The 15,918-nt window shown below is 40.4% G+C and overlaps 1 pseudogene; it reads right to left on the bottom strand.

Annotated features, from left to right (window-relative positions):
- Positions 1-1,389: 1,389 nt before the first annotated feature.
- On the bottom strand, positions 1,390-14,519 carry LOC147444980 (uncharacterized; annotated as a pseudogene).
- Positions 14,520-15,918: the final 1,399 nt, after the last annotated feature.

Here is a 15,918-nt window from a genome sequence, read left to right as displayed (position 1 = left end):
ATTACTAAGCTAAGCTATGCTAATATGAGTGATTATGTGAGGAGATGTACATCTTTCTCGTAAGATACTCCTTCTTCCTCTCAATCTACTCTCATACCCTGCTAGCTCTCACCATCTTCGAAGGTGTGTGAGGTCTTGGGTCTGAGACCGGGGATAATTAATGTTGTGTTTGCTAAGTGTTTTGCTTAGTGCATGAAGCTTTCATCTTCATTGCACTAGATAGTATTGAAGGAACACAAAGAATTGTATTGTACAATGTCTCTCTTGATGGGAGAAACCATAATACAAAGCCTTTTGGAGGGGGGACCGACTCCATGCAAATCCGGTCCTCAACTGTTGTCAATAGCTTAATTTCTCTCTCTTTTGAAAGTATTTTTCATGCTATCTAACTAGGTGTTATGCTTTTTGTTGCTCTCTCCACCCAAGCACTCTTGTAATTCTCATTAGGAATCTATTCTAATGAAATGCCCACTATGTTCATGCTAATTTCCACTACACACAAGTTTTTAGGCCATTAAATGTTACACTCTCCTTCTGTTTTTTCTTGTTAGCTTGAGTCCATCTTTCAATCTCTTGCACTCTGCTTCATACAATTTGCCACTGTACCTCGATTGCCACTCTCGTATAGTTGTCACAAGGGTGTCGTTTTTAGAGAGACGGGACGATTTCTTCAGTAGTGCATACTGTCTCGTAGCCTTGTTCACAAGTCGATTCCACCATGTCTCTCAACGTAACCAAGTGCGAAACACGGAGTGATCATCTACATTATCACACAACTACGTTATAGAATACTATATTCTTTTTTTGTGAAACATTTATCACAAAATGATCTTACTTAGTGCAGATTTTAGGCTTGGATATAACGTGGTTGGGTCATCGCTAACCAAGGCCCTTAGCACATTGCTACGATGATCGACTGGTAGGTCGGCGCATGCAAGACTATATATTCGATCATCTGTCAACCACTTTGGTCTCCTGCTCCAGTCTATGTCCATAAGTAATCTAGAAACAAACTTTAACATTTTTTAAGCAGCACGTGAATGTAAACTTAGCTCCCTATGAAAGAAATCCCTATTAGTCTTACCTCCACCACTCTTCTTCTAAGTTAGGATCCGCAATTGCGGATGCCCATTGCATATTTTTTCGGCCTTTCTTGTCAGCCTTATAGAATGCGTTGCGGTAATGGGTAGTGAAATCCTCTGTTGAGAGCTCATTTTGCTTATTACTCACAGATTGCAAAGCCTTTGTATACTTTACCTGAATCGTGACATTAGTTCATTCTTTATTTGATCCACTACATCTCATGGTGAGAATAACCAAAAGGACAATGAAACTCATTGGATATAGAAGTCGGGATAGCACAATAAGAGGAACCTTGTACCAGTGTCTTCACAAGCGCCCACGCTTATTCATTTTAGCATCTAATTCTCGTGGCAACCAGCCTGGAACATCTTCCTCCAAACCCTTAAGCAATGTATCCATGTTGGCTGTGCCCATTGCTCTTACCATACATAGCATATCTATGAAGGAAGTTTTTACGTATCCTTTGTCATTAATCCTGTGCCAAAAAAACTTACACCATTAAAAGACTAGGAAGCGATAATCATGCTATAGCTAATCTTATTGAATTGACTAGGAAGCAATAATCATGCTATAGCTAAGCTTATCGATTCCACTAGGATGTGTTAATTATGTAGCTAAGCTTACCGATTCAAGCATGCCACCACAGTGAGAACTTCTCCCTCGTTCTCTTTAGTGACCTTAACCATGCAGGCTTCCACACATCAATGATACTTAGGCTCCTCTTTGTGAGATGCTTAACAAAATCATCTTGCATAGTTTCACAAAATTCATCTCATCTTGATATTGAGTCAGGAACAATAGTGTAAAAAGTGTACCTGTATCAATTTGTGCATTCCATGGCCGAAGACGGCGATTCCCATCCCATGTGTACAACATTTTTCCTTTCACATCCCCCCACCCAGATTTATGCAATTGTTTCTCAAAATCCTCATTAAGTTGCATCCAGATTGGATCCTAGGTTTTCCGAATAACATGACTAACTTCTACTGGATCTAGATCTAGAGTAATTATTGAAAGCATGAACCTGGCACGATGTGGAACATATCCATTTCTAGAGAACTCCAATGCTAGATTGTTTACTCGATCTTGCACTGGCCGTACCGCTGGATGTGGTATAACAAGCGGCACAATGGCACTGGTGGAAATGGTACCTTGCGAGTATCCTGTAGAACCATATTTGAAAAGTTTTCAATCTTGTAGTTTGTGTCAGGAATGTTAAATGAGCATACCATATTAGAAATTACCAACCTGAAGGCGGTGCAAAGTGTCTTCGAGCAAATCCCATTTCAGCGTGGATTTCTCGGTAATAGTAAAAAGACTGCGATCTTCATCCTTCACATCCTCTCTTTCGTCATCTTCTTCACTTGAGTAGTTCGCAATAGGGACCTGGTCCTTTGATGGTGCTAGTACCTCGGATTGTGTAGTGCCCTCTACACTGGCTTTCACTGGCTTCTCCACTTCTTTCGCTTTGGTGACTTCTTTCTTTGTGCTAGCTGCATCCTCTTTCAAAGCAATTCTACCTTTTTTGTTTGGGGCCTCCCAGCTAGGGTCCTCTTCTTTCTGGGCTCGTGTGACCCGCTTGCTTTCAACAACTTCACTTGCTTGATCTGCACTTCTTTTCTTGACACCCGTTGACTACTTGGTCTTATGAAAATAATTATTAGCCTAGGTTACTGGCAAACAACGATTAATTTTATGAGTAACTAGTGCACTACACTCTAGTGGCTTATCTCTACACCAAGAGTCTTTGGAGGAGGATTTGAAACGCTTGGTTTGGGTGGAGCACCCGATGCTATGCTAGTGGCTCGTGGAGCGATAGGTACTGAACCTTTGCCTCCAGGCGATACAGTTTGTTGTCCTTTTGCCTGGACACAAAATGTTAGATATAACTTGCAAAAGAGAGCATGTAAGACTCAATAAAATTTGGAGGTCTCATTACCAATTCTCTTATCGTCCACGCCACAACTGTACCCACTGTTGCACCTAAGGTGCACACATCATTGTCAATGGGTGGAACATGTGGCAACATGAGACCGGGAGATGATGTTGATAGCCGTTTTTCGGCTCTTTGTAATTGCCATAGTGAATTAACCCACCCTACCAAAATCATCCAGACACTGTAGCTATCCCTACCATTTCACCATATATAGGTGTGTGTGAGTTAGGGAACTTTTTCCATATCTTCTTAAAAACCCTTAATTAGCTAGTCACTGGGCTAGTTGAGCCAAAAAAATAAAAAATAAAAGTATATTATGGCCCATTTGTGTGTAAATATTTCATTGTATATAGGGCCTAAATAAAAGGATTTTTTATAATTATTTTGGTATTTATTTAAATATTTCTACCTATGGTGTGTTATTTATGCTATGTACATTGACTCAACATTACCATATTTTTTCTTACCATTTTGCGTACTCTTTATTCAATATAAAAATAATTTCATGCAAGCTTCTCTTATTTTTGGTGAAACTCCATCCCAATAAAAATCCAAAAAAACTAGTTTTATTTATGTGTATATTTTTCACTATTGTGATTTTTTTCCTTCCTACATCTATTCTCTATTACTCTCATAAATTAGACCACAAAAAATATTCATCTTTTTATGGTAGACTTATAATGAGAGAGATTTATTTTGACCCCTTTATATTTTTTCCACCTATATTATTTATATTTGACATGTACATATTTTTTTTAGACCCCTCAATATTTGATTTTCTTAGTTGTACTATTCGCGTATATCATGATCTCAATAATATCTTCAATTATAGACCTACCAAACAAGGTCAAGGGTATGTGGAATGCATGCATGCACCATGGGGGGCTCACTCTTGGAGGTATTCAAAAGAATCATCCAAAGAAGGAACTCACAAGGACTTTGTGCAGTGGAAAAAACAGTCGGTTTTGCTAAATTTTTAAAGATCACATACTCCCTGAATTCGAAAAGGTGATACAAACAAAAGTTGTAGCTCATGAGCTAAAATTTTACCTCAAATTTTTTTATATTTTTTTGAGCTAAGAACAGTGAGCTATGATTTTATTGGTGGACCCCAGTTTGCCCATGCTATGCAGCCACACTCCCTCTTCCACTTTATCATTTTCCTCTTTCACACACACTTCTCCAATCATCATCCGCACCTCTCTCACCACTCCTCTTTGCACCCTACTCACCTTCTTCCCAACCTTGAAGAATAAGAGAAACCATGGTGAACACATGTCTCCTACACACACTTCCATTCCAAAATTGACCACCTAGTCTCATTTTTCCTCATCCATATTACCCATATCTATTTAAAAAACCACAAAATTCAGCCTCTTGTCTTGAAAGACAACATCATAGTGATTGATTACTCATGTTCACTTACTTTGACTCCCAAGGAAGGTCAAGAATGGAGAAAAAACGTACCGTCAAAGCTAGTGGACCGTCAACAAGCGTCAAAATTGACCCTACTCAAGACACTTGGAGCATCAACATTGTAAGAAATCCATATTTTCTTACCTTAAGAGTTTTTTCTTCCTTATTTGTATCCTAGATAGATACTCCCATTGTAAATATCCAATTCCATTTGTAAATCAATAAAAATACTAACTCTACTAACTTACTAACACTAACCTACTATGAAAAGTCCTATCACCTCCAATTCTCTCCTCTCTCTCTTCTTCATCTATCCACACCAATTTCTTGATAATTCCAAGCCAAAGAAATTAGATAAGTGTTCAAAATCTAACCCAACCATGGTTAGAGGAGTAACCGTAGCCCTCAAAATTTCTATAAAAGGAGAGTGTAGCTAGCACAAAAAAGGGGGAGCCATAAGCAAGAGCACTATGCTATAGCTTGAGAAGGCAAGCTCAACCTCTCTAGAAGGAGCTCTTGAGTGGAAGCTCATTGTCTATGCATGTGCATGTGTTGTAATAGGGGTGATTAGCAAGGGAGCTCTATGACATTGTAAGAGAGAGTGATCATCAATTGAGAGTAGGAAATCTATCATTTCTCCTACTAGTGTAAGCCCAATATTTGTTGAATCAAGGAGGGTGGATTTGGACTAAGCTTGGACACTTTGTCTCTCTTCCAACGTGAAGTAATGGACAAGAATTATGTGTAAGTGTCTTGGTGTTTTTTTAAAGTTCTTGATAGCTTGTCTCTGGGTGTTGTCATCAATTTAGCCATAAATTCCACATACTGTAAGAGGGAGACAGGGTGGAGAGGACTCCCCTGGCCTTAAGACAGTGATTGGGGTGGCTTTTCTTGTGATATGTTGTGGTGTAATTTACTGAAGCTATGTTGAACAAATACTAATCTCACTTTGATTGGTCATGACAGATTTGTAAGAAGGTATTAATGCAACAAGCTTCCCCTCCCCCTTCTCTCTCTTTCTTACATATATAATTGTGTTTGCTTGATCTCACTGCCAATACATTTCAAAGCAGCCCGAGCACTATCTCTCTCTCTCTCTCTCTCTCTCTCTCTCTCTCTCTCTCTCTCTCTCTCTCTCTCTCTCTCTCTCTCTCTCTCTCTCTCTCTCTCTCTCTTTACGCGTCCTAGTTCGCATCCAAAACTGGGTGGTGCCCCAAATTTGTGTAGAGTTAGGTTGCGGGTTTGTGTGTGTGTTGTTGTTTTTTTCCAACCCCAACCCAATTGAGCAGCACGGGAGCCTAGAAGAGTCCTTAGAGGCCACTCTTCTTGTTGCCCGCCCCGGACCGCCTCAAAATTGTGCGCCCACTGAGGACGACTTGTGTATGTTTTTGTGTAGGATCAATCTTTAGAATAGTCAAGTAGTTTGCATGAATCACGAGAATTTGTATGATCCTTTCATTCTGATTGCAAGGCAAAAGGTACACATAATTATTAGTACTAAGTTGCAATTTCAACGTGTAATTCGTAGAATTTTAGGTCCCCTTAGGTTGGCGGAGATAAACGCATCAATAAATCCCTTTATTTTGCCTCTCATTAGGTACGACCTTAGTTTCACGACCTTAGTTTAGACGTCTATATTTTTGTTTTGTTTTAAGCATTAGGCCATGCATAGACCATGGATAATGGCCCAAGAATAGAGGTTTTCCCCTTTCATTTCACTCCACACATTAGAATAAACATTGCAATTAGTAGAAAAATCCATTTTCAACAACGTATGGTGTTCATGTTTGGTGCCCTAAGAGTAAGAGAAATTCTCGCATCACCAAACCCTGTGATCCTACCTCTAATTGATTATCATAGGTCATTTGATGTGAATATTTTTTTTTGTTGTAGAATAGATTGCAATTTAGAAAATATTATTGAAAAAAACAAAAACGTGCGTCATTTTGGAATCAATTCAATGGAAAGCCAATGCCAAATGTCTGGATATCCTCTTTTCTTTGGAGAGCCTGGAGAGGATGCAGAATTATTTTTGGCGAATTTCAAGATGTCTTGCCGTATCAAGAGGATAGTAACTGATCAAGAACGTGTAGAAATGTTTGAGGTGGTCCTTAGGAAAGATTCTAGCACTTGGTTTGACTCTTTGCCTGAGGAAGTTAAGAGGAATTACATAGAAGTTTTGAATCGTTTCAAAAAATACTTCTTTGATCCTCAAAACACTCAAAAACTATGGCAAGACATTGTTTCTCATAAGAAAAAAGACTTAGACGACTACTACTTGTACAAGCAAGAGTTTCTACATCTTTGGGCTCTATGGATACGAAATGTTGCTAACCCTGGTGATGGTGCATAATTTCTAAAGAAGGAGAGGTTCATATCCGAACTCTTTCCTGACCTTAAGGTAAGAGTTGAGGCCGGTGCACCTACTACCTTTGATGCATCTGAAACTAGGGTTGCTGATAAATATAGGAAACTCAAGTGCTTAAGGGGGGAGGTTCCAATAGAAGGTCTTAGACCCAAAGGTAAGTCACAAGCATCAACATCTAGGGAGATTCCTGAGGTAACGACGGAAGTGATTGAGAAGTTAAATGAATCTTTAAGCAGCCTGTCAATTCACCTTGCACAAGTTGTAGGTCCAAAGGGATAAGCAAAGAAGTCTGAAGAGCGAGATCCACGACCTAGGAGAGTCTTGCAATGTTGGAATTGCGGTGAGTTTGGACATGGGATGTATAATTGTCCTTGGCCCCATGGGGAGCCAGGGAGACCTAACTTGAATTACCCAGTGATGAATGCAGGTGAAGGAACTGGTCAACAACCAGGGCTTCTACAAAGACCAAGTGGACCAAGACCACCTCCACAACGGGTAGAAGGAGTTCCACCTTTGCCAGATCCAAATGTGCATGTGGTAGAGGTGACAAACTCAAATGAGGTTGACATGGAAGCAAATGGCATTAAGCGTGGCCGTGGAAAAGGAAAGGAGAAAGAAGGAGTCACTTCACAAAGTGATCATGGACAAGAAAAGAAGGCAAAGGAGACCAAGGAAACTAAGAGGACTCGACGTCGTATCAATCTCCAAGACTTACCTCTTGGACATGGTATGGCTCCATACAACCTATTAGAAGACATGAGAGGTAAGGGTCCTGATATCTCATGGACTCAGTTTCTTGCATTATGCCCACAAGTTAGGAGGGATTTAACAAAGGCAGTTAGCACTGGGAGAAAGGTAAAAGAGAGTGTGCCTGTTGTAAAAATTGCACATGCTGAAATGAATGAGGATATTACACATGTGCTAGATTGTTACATCAAAGGAAGATTGGTTAGGAAAGGTCTAGTGGATGGGGGTGCACAAATTTGCATCATGACAGAGGGACTCATGCAAAAACTAGGCATGCACATCCATGAGACACCTGAAATTAAAGTCAAGATGACAAACAATAGTAAAGCTAGGTGTGTAGGCATTTGTAAAAATGTTTTTGTAGAGGCCTTTGACATTAAGAAGGAAGTGGATTTTTATGTTATGTCTACGAAAGGAAATGGTTATCCATTTATCCTAGGGAGACCATGGCTAATGAAAATGCGAGCTTTGCAGGATTGGGAGAGTGGAAAGCTAATTTGCAAGAATGACAATCATAAGAAGGTTGTCTTTGACATGAAGGAGCAACGCCAAGAGGAGCTCCATGAAGAATCATCTCAAAGTGAGACGGAGGAAGGCTAGACCGATAGCACTTCAGAAGGAGAAAGTAGCGGTAGCATTACTGAAGAGGAGTCTTCCATTGAATTCATGGGGATAAGGTTTAATCCAAACAACCAAGAGACCTCTTGCACAGGTTTGGAAGAGGTAGGTTCCCAAGAGAACCAAACTGTGCAAGATGAAGGAATGTTAGAAGGTATGTTGTCTACAACACTTACAAAGAACAAAAGAGAGGAGTTCAAATGTGTACTAAGGAAATTTCCTAGGCTTTTTGCTAAAGACTACACCGATGTGCGTGGAGTAGATGTTGTTCAACACAAAATTGAGTTGAAGCCAGAGGCCACACCTAAGGCTCAGAAGCTACGAAGGCTAGGAGTCATCAAGGAGCAGTCTTTACTCAAGGAGGTAAGAAAGATTCTAGCAACATGTTTCATTTATCCGGTGGAGAATTCAGAGTGGGTCTCTCCCGTTGTTGTCACTCCTAAGAAAAACGGCAAGTGGAGGGTGTGTGTGGATTATCGTCCACTCAATGAGGCAACAAAAAGAGATCACTTTTCCCTCCCATTTCAAGATGAGATACTAAATGAGGTAGCTGGTCATGAGAAGTACACTGTGTGTGATGGCTACTCGGGTTACTTTCAAATAGCTATCGCATTGGAAGATTAGTTGAAAACAACCTTCATCACTCCTTGGGGTTGTTATGCTTTTAGAGTCATGCCATTTGGACTGACAAATTCTCCTGCAACTTTCCAACGTTTCATGAACATGGTGTTTCAAGCATTCTTTGGAAAGTCAATCAGGGTGTTCATTGATGATTTCTGCATTTATAGCTCAAAATCATTGCATCTAAAAAGGGTAGAAGAAGGTTTAAAGAAGCTCTACGACATGGGAGGTCAACTCAACCCCGACAAGTGTCACATAGGTGAGGATGAAGTGATCTTGCTTGGTCACAAGGTTTCCTATAAAGGCATTGAGGTGGATCCTTCAAAGGCAAAGGCTCTTATTGAGCTCCCATCACCCAAGAATCTCAAAGAGGTCATCTCATTCATTCAAAAGGTGAAGTATATGTCACGCTTTATTCACTCAGCTTCGGAGTTGCTTCATCCTTTGCAAAAGTTGACACAACAAGTAGAATTTGCATGGTCTTATGAGCTTGAAGAGTACTTTTGTAACATTAAGGTCATTTTGTTAGAGCTACCACCACTCATGCCTCCTTGTTGGGAGTACACATTCTTTGTTAGCTCTAGTGTTGGGAAGGAAGCAATTGGTGTAGTTTTATTACAACAAGATCCCGACAGTACCAGGATGCGACCCATCTACTTTGCTAGTAGGGTCATGAATTCTTTGGAGAGAGGCTACACGGAGGCAGAACTCATGATGCTTTCTCTCATGTTTGCGGTGAGAAAGTTTAGATCCTACTTGCTACCAAAACCTTTTTTAATTCTCACTGCAGAAAATTTGTTTCCTTGGGTGTTATCTCAAATGAATCTTAGCACTAGGATCTCAAAGTGGATTATGGAATTGCAAGAGTTCCAATACTCTTTCAAGGTAGAAGATAGTGTGTGTGCACAATTGGCAGGTATCCTTACTTATAGGGTACATGAGAAGGAGATTAAGGTGCCTGAAGTAAAGACCCTACCATTGCCACCACCTAAAAGTATTCCTAATGCTTTTACCTTGTTCTTTGATGGAGCTTTTCGACGAGTCACAGGAAAAGCAGGGGGAGGGCTAGTGTTGCTCAACCCAAGCGGGGAGGTGGTCATGAAAGAGAAGGTCAAGCTACCAGGTTCAACTAGCAACAATGAAGCAGAATACGACACACTACTTCATGGTTTAAAGATATGCATTGGCCAAGGTATACAACGTCTCATGGTAAAAGGGGATGCACTTCTCATTGTGAAGCAAATTTTAGGCATTTGGGCATGCAAGAATGAAAGCTTAAGGACAAAAGTTCATGCCATTCGTAGGATGTTTAATCAGTTTGAAGAAGTGCAACTATATCATATTCCTAGGAAACAAAATGAAGATGACGATTTACTTGCACAACAAGCAGTTACATGTGTTGAGAAAGAAGTGCAGGTCATCATGGTGGCAGCAACTATCAAGAAATCAAGATACCAGGGATTGGAGTCATTGACTCCCATTATTAGCTACATTTTGGAGGGTGAGTTTCCACAAGACTTCACGAAGGCTCAGAAGAGGAGACTCATGAAAAAGGCAAGCGCGTATCTCTTTCTAGAAGGATCCATCTATCAAAGAGGGAAGGATCAAGTGTGCTGAAGAGTACCAACTATCAAGGAGATTCCAGCCATTCTAAAAGGTTTGCATGAAGAGGCATGTGGTGGTCATTTTGCCCAAAGAGTTAACTGTGAAGAAGATTTTGCTTGCGGGGTATGTTTGGCCAAGTCTGCATGTGGATGTCCAACATTGTTGTAAAAGTTGTCATAATTGTCAGGTAAGTGGAAATAGAAGATTGGTTTATGGTCCAAGGCAAATCGTGCTTGCAAATGGACCCCTTGAAAAGTGGGGCATTGATGCTATGGGTCCTCTGCCTAGGAGTAAAAATGGGAAATTGTATATCTTGGTGGCCATAGACTACATGACGAGATGGGTAGAAGCTCAAAGTGTGGCAAGAGTAAATGAGAGGATAGTTAGAAAGTTTTTGTACACTCACATTTGTTGCAGATTGGGCACACCTTTGAAGATTGTTTCTGATAATGGTCCAGGGTTTAGAAAGCGCTTGCTCACGGAAGTTTGCGATGAGCTTCACATTCTACATCAGCATAGCACACCCTACTACCCTCAGTCAAATGGTTTGCTAGAGAAGGATAATGGCATCATTGCAGGAATCATCCGAAAGATGGTAAAAAACAAAACAAAGTTATGGGATGACTTCTTGGATGGTGCCTTGTGGGCATATCGAACCACATATAGGGAAGCCATGGAGTTCACACCATTTCACTTGGTCTATGGTCAAGAGGCTTTACAACCAATTGAGCTCAACATTCCAACAATGCAACTTCATGGCAAAGCAGTACAAGATGATCAAGAAGCATGGATGGATCGACTTCTTACCTTAGCTGAGCTTGAGTGGAAAAGAGAAGCAGCATAAGAGTGCTACAAGAGGAAAGCCACATAGGCGAAGGAGAAGCTCGACAAGAAACTAAAGGACAAAGACATCAATGAAGGAGATCTTGTGCTAAGGTATGACAATCGACTCGATAATCATATTGATGCCAAGTTTGAAACTAGATGGCAGGGGCCATACATAGTCAAGAAGGCTTTCAATTCAAGTTACTATCAACTTATGGACTTGAATGGGAAAGAGCACTCCAGGAAGGTAAACGGGTATCGCTTGAAGCCTTATTTGAGTCGCCTTCTACCAAAGGATCTACCAAAGATCTGTCAAAGGGCAGTTGTCTCATGTAAGTATTGTTACATGAAGCATGAGTGTAACTCCAGCCAACATTCTGAGGGGCCAAACAATGAAGATCTCGTCAAGGACTCTGAAGCACTTTCTTTGGAAAAGATGCTTTATGATGGTACATGAATATACCATCATCTTGGGGAAGGGCTAATGATAGCCGTTTTTCGGCTCTCTGTAATTGCCATAGTGAGTTAACCCACCCTACCAAAATCATCCAAACACTGTAGCTATCCCTACCATTTCACTGTATATAGGTGTGTGTGAGTTAGGGGACTTTTCCCATATCTTCTTAAAAACCCTTAATTAGCTAGTCACTGGGCTAGTTGAGCCAAAAAAATAAAAAATATAAGTATATTATGGCCCATTTGTGTGTAAATATTTCATTGTATATAGGGCCTAAATAAAAGGATTTTTCATAATTATTTTGGTATTTATTTAAATATTTCTACCTATGGTGTGTTATTTATGCTATGTACATTGACTCAACATTACCGTATTTTTTCTTACCATTTTGCGTACTCTTTATTCCATATAAAAATAATTTCATGCAAGCTTCTCTTATTTTTGGTGAAACTCCATCCCAATAAAAATCCAAAAAAACTAGTTTTATTTATGTGTATATTTTTTCACTATTGTGATTTTTTTCCTTCCTACATCTATTCTCTATTACTCTCATAAATTAGACCACAAAAAATATTCATCTTTTTATGGTAGACTTATAATGAGAGAGATTTATTTTGACACCTTTATATTTTTTCCACCTATATTATTTATATTTGACATGTACATATTTTTTTTAGACCCCTCAATATTTGATTTTCTTAGTTGTACTATTCACTTATATCATGATCTCAATAATATCTTCAATTATAGACCTACCAAATAAGGTCAAGGATATGTGGAATGCATACATGCACCATGGGGGGCTCACTCTTGGAAGTATTCAAAAGAATCATCCAAAGAAGGACCTCACAAGGACATTGTGCAGTGGAAAACACAGTCGGTTTTGCTGAATTTTTAAAGATCACATGCTCCCTGAATTCGAAAAGGTGATACAAACAAAAGTTGTAGCTCATGAGCTAAAATTTTACCTCAAATTTTTTTATATTTTTTTGAGCTAAGAACAGTGAGCTATGATTTTATTGGTGGACCCCAGTTTGCCCATGCTATGCAGCCACACTCCCTCTTCCACTTTATCATTTTCCTCTTTCACACACACTTCTCCAATCATCATCCCCACCTCTCTCACCACTCCTCTTTGCACCCTACTCACCTTCTTCCCAACCTTGAAGAATAAGAGAAACCATGGTGAACACATGTCTCCTACACACACTTCCATTCCAAAATTGACCACCTAGTCTCATTTTTCCTCATCCATATTATCCATATCTATTAAAAAAACCACAAAATTCAGCCTCTTGTCTTGAAAGACAACATCATAGTGATTGATTACTCATGTTCACTTACTTTGACTCCCAAGGAAGGTCAAGAATGGAGAAAAAACGTACCGTCAAAGCTAGTGGACCGTCAACAAGCGTCAAAATTGACCCTACTCAAGACACTTGGAGCATCAACATTGTAAGAAATCCATATTTTCTTACCTTAAGAGTTTTTTCTTCCTTATTTGTATCCTACATAGATACTCCCATTGTAAATATCCAATTCCATTTGTAAATCAATAAAAATACTAACTCTACTAACTTACTAACACTAACCTACTATGAAAAGTCCTATCACCTCCAATTCTCTCCTCTCTCTCTTCTTCATCTATCCACACCAATTTCTTGATAATTCCAAGCCAAAGAAATTAGATAAGTGTTCAAAATCTAACCCAACCATGGTTAGAGGAGTAACCGTAGCCCTCAAAATTTCTATAAAAGGAGAGTGTAGCTAGCACAAAAAAGGGGGAGCCATAAGCAAGAGCACTATGCTATAGCTTGAGAAGGCAAGCTCAACCTCTCTAGAAGGAGCTCTTGAGTGGAAGCTCATTTTCTATGCATGTGCATGTGTTGTAATAGGGGTGATGAGCAAGGGAGCTCTATGACATTGTAAGAGAGAGTGATGATCAATTGAGAGTAGGAAATCTATCATTTCTCCTACTAGTGTAAGCCCAACATTTGCTGAATCAAGGAGGGTGGATTTGGACTAAGCTTGGACACTTTGTCTCTCTTCCAATGTGAAGTAATGGACAACAATGATGTGTAAGTGTCTTGGTGAATTTTTTAAAGTTCTTGATAGCTTGTCTCTGGGTGTTGTCATCAATTTAGCCATACATTCCACATACTGTAAGAGGGCGACAGGGTGGAGAGGACTCCCCTAGCCTTAAGACAGTGATTGGGGTGTCTTTTCTTGTGATGTGTTGTGGTGTAATTTACTCAAGCTATGTTGAACAAATACTAATCTCACTTTGATTGGTCATGACAGATTTGTAAGAAGGTATTAATGCAACAAGCTTCCCCTCCCTCATCTCTCTCTTTCTTACATATATAATTGTGTTTGCTTGATCTCACTGCCGATACATTTCAAAGCAGCCCGAGCACTATCTCTCTCTCTCTCTCTCTCTCTCTCTCTCTCTCTCTCTCTCTCTCTCTCTCTCTCTCTCTCTCTCTCTCTCTCTCTCTCTCTCTTTACGCGTCCTAGTTCGCATCCAAAACTAAGTGGTGCCCCAAATTTGTGTAGGGTTAGGTTGCGGGTTTGTGTGTGTGTTGTTGTTTTTTTCCAACCCCAACCCAATTGAGCAGCACGGGAGCCTAGAAGAGTGCTTAGAGGCCACTCTTCTTGTTGCCCAGCCCGGACCGCCTCAATGCCGATTGGACGGCTACTCCCAATGTGCCTCTAGGCAACTCTCTTCCATGTAGCTTTTCGTGGGGTAGAGACTGGATCACGATTCCTTTCCCAACTTCCTTGCCCTTTCTTAAGAGCACCACGTGCTCATTCTTGCTAAAAGACAAATTTTTTGTAGCCATTTGTTTCGCGCAAGAAATTGAAATGAAATCTTAATATCTCAATACTATTACACATACATCCCTTAGGTTGTGATGTTCTTCTTGATACTCACATAAGTTTCATTTTCACAGATGAAAGCCTTGCGAAAAGAGAGAGAGAGAGAGAGATCATGGTTAGCTACATTCTAATCATAAAATGTCATAAGTGCACATATCCTATGAAGCAATGGAGATATATGAAATAAATCATTTATTCATAGAGAGAGAAAGGGAGATATTAACTGTACCAACACTACTATACTAGATTGCATGTGAATAATAAATCCCATAAAAATAGAATGCTTCGGCATTTGTTCAAAGGGATGACTTGTACAGCTGAATGCGGTTAAATGTCCTCTAGATGAGATATTCTCCAATCCTCCAACACCTTCAACACATTAACATGGGTTTTGTTTAGACTTACATCAACATAGAGAGAGAGAGAGAGAGAGAGAGAGAGAGAGAGAGAGAGAGAGAGAGAGAGAGAGAGAGAGGGAGAGATCGAGAGGATGGTCGACGGAGAGGACATGGATGGAGAGAGAGAGAGAGAGAGAGAGAGAGAGAGAGAGAGAGAGAGAGAGAGAGAGAGAGAGAGAGAGAGAGAGAGAGAGGATGGCTGACGGAGAGGACAGGGATGGAGACAGGGAGGGAGATAGAGGACTAGGAGGGGAGGTGAGGGACAAGAAGAGGAAGAAAGAAGGGAGGAGAGAGAGGAGAGAGGAAAATTGGTGGGAGGGATACAAGAGGAGGGAAAAGGAGAGAGGTAGAGGGGGTGAGAGATAGAGAGAGGATAGCTAAGAGGGGAGGATAGGGTGAGAAGGAAGGGGATAGAGGGAGAGGAGGAGGAAAGAAGGGAGTACCATACCTGTCTGCAGCAACAACATCAAATGGTCCTCCCAATCTTTACTCCTCTTTTTATACTGTAGAGAGGGGAGAGAGAGAGACACACATATAAAACACACACAAACACACACACACACACACACACTATCACCTCCCCCATCTGTCTCACCCAGCACGTGATCTTCTCTTGGCACCTTCACTTCCTATAAAGAGGCTTCACTTAACACTAAATTGAGGTGGTCTTCTTAGCGGATTGAAAGAGACGCTTCATATGACAACCATTGCTTTTTGACGGCCATGACACGGTACGGTGTCTGCAGTAAGTACATTCATTTTGGGGTGGTTGTTGCCAACGGTATCTGCCAGTTCAAAAAGAAGTTAGTCTACAAGTTGGGATTCAACTTCTCTATAGAGATGGAAATGAAACCTTTTCAGAGGGTTGGAGAATGTAAATGGAACAGGCAATATTATTGCTTATTCTAAACATGCAAGGGCTTGGCGGAGCAAAGCATCGGGCGAAGGTAATGGCGGAGCACCG

Source organism: Adiantum capillus-veneris, chromosome 13, assembly GCF_014529385.1.
Source record: "Adiantum capillus-veneris isolate H3 chromosome 13, ASM1452938v2, whole genome shotgun sequence".
In the NCBI taxonomy this organism is placed as follows: Eukaryota; Viridiplantae; Streptophyta; class Polypodiopsida; order Polypodiales; family Pteridaceae; genus Adiantum; species Adiantum capillus-veneris.
This window is presented reverse-complemented; position numbering and strand designations above follow the sequence as displayed.